The sequence below is a fragment of the Cyprinus carpio genome, chromosome B3 (assembly GCF_018340385.1).
Source record: "Cyprinus carpio isolate SPL01 chromosome B3, ASM1834038v1, whole genome shotgun sequence".
NCBI classification, from domain to species: Eukaryota; Metazoa; Chordata; class Actinopteri; order Cypriniformes; family Cyprinidae; genus Cyprinus; species Cyprinus carpio.
The window spans coordinates 34,185,924-34,187,806 of NC_056599.1; positions in this window are offsets into that span (position 1 = coordinate 34,185,924).

Sequence of the window (1,883 nt, forward strand, 5' to 3'; positions counted from 1 at the left end):
TATGTATTATTATATTTTGCGCATGTGAATTGCTTTTTGTGAATATTTTTTTTTTTTCACGCACGTGAATTTTTTTGTGTGTACGTGAATTAGGTGTCATGCATGTGAAATTGTTTACGCATGTGTGAATCGTGTTTTTTGCGTGAATTATATTTGAGACTAATCTGTCTCCATAGTAATGCATGTGAAATTGTTTACGCATGTGTGAATCGTGTTTTTTGCGTGAATTATATTTGAGACTAATCTGTACACGATTTAAAATTGGCGCTAAATGCGCAGTAGCGTTCCAAAGCCTTTGTTATTGTTTACGTCTTTGAAATGGTCTATAAGATCACTGGAGAGATGTTTATATCTGCATCCACACTGTATATTCAGGAGGTAATTTAATTAGGTCTCATATATTTTCATGTGGCTTACAAAACTCTTGAAGCAGAGGCAGAGTCCAAAGCTTTTGTGTTGAAATCTGCTGCACTCGTCAGTGGTTTTATGGCTGAATTGCTGACTCCTGGAGCTAAGCACCGTGGCGCTATCTAACGTTAAACACGAATGAGAGCATTTCAGCAACTGAAGGACTAGTTCACACCAAACTGACCATTCTGGCGTATTTACACAGGTGTGTTGTACCAAACCTACATTTATTTTCCTTTGTGGTGGAACACAAAACAAGAGATTATGAAGAATCTGAGCATAGAAAGCAAGTGAGAATAATCTGTGCTCTTCTCATAAGACAATGAAATTATTTAGAGCTATAAAAAAGAGTTCATAAAATTACATAGACAAAATGTATTTTACTGAGTACAGTGTCTATATTTATGTATGTATGTAGCCATGTATATATTTATTTATTTACTTTTCCAACAGTACATAGTACACAGAATTACTGTCAAACTAGAATTCAGAAATGTCAATACTGTAATTTTAGTTTCTAATGAGATCAAATGTTCAAAGTAACTTAAATTTCACCTCCTGCCAGAATGATACATAATAAATAACTTCTGTCAGCCAAACACAAAAATGAACAAATAACAACCATATGCCAAACAGATAAATCCCCAGCATTACTGCAAACAAAATAAATGCATATTTTTTTAATGAGCTAAAGAAAAAACTCCAGAGTGTCCCCCAGTGGTAGAGATTTTAATAACAAGGGAGACAGTAAATGCACCCTCAAATTGTTACATTAATACCTTTAAATGTGTTTCACTTCATTTTAATTATTTTCCTCTCAGTTTTTAAGAGTGCTGAACTTTGCCATGATTTTTTTTCTTTTTCTGGACCTTTCTCCCATCCAGACTTTTAACGTCCCCTCTATAACATCACAGACATCACATGTTGTTTTGACAACTGTCTTTTATTTCTCATTACAGCAGGTCCATGAACTCGGGAATGGTTCGTGATAATAGCTTCAGTGATTATGTGTCCCATTGCCCTAATTTACCTAATGTATCTGATTATTTTTTACTATATATTTTGAAATAATCTATAACTTTTATTTTAAGTGTCACTCCTAGTCTCTATTAGTACATTGCGTTATGGACTCAGTACACTGACTGTACATGCAGAGTTCAACATCATCATATTCTGTCTAATTTGGTGTGGCACTGTGTGTTTTTAGTGGAACTCACCTGTTAGTCTCATAAAGTAGATGCACATGTAGGAGTAAAGGGTAATGAAGTAGTCGAATAACTGGCTAAACAGGTAATAAAACATATAAATATTGAAGTTAAAATTCCAGTGGGTAAAGCAGATATAGAGCTCTTATTGTGTATGTAGTTGAGTTGAATGTGGTGTGGGGTAAGTAAAAAAAGAATTAGGCAAAGGAAGAATATGTTGCAACAAAAAGAGGACACAGTTAGCCTATTTCAAGACAGTGGGTAAACAAT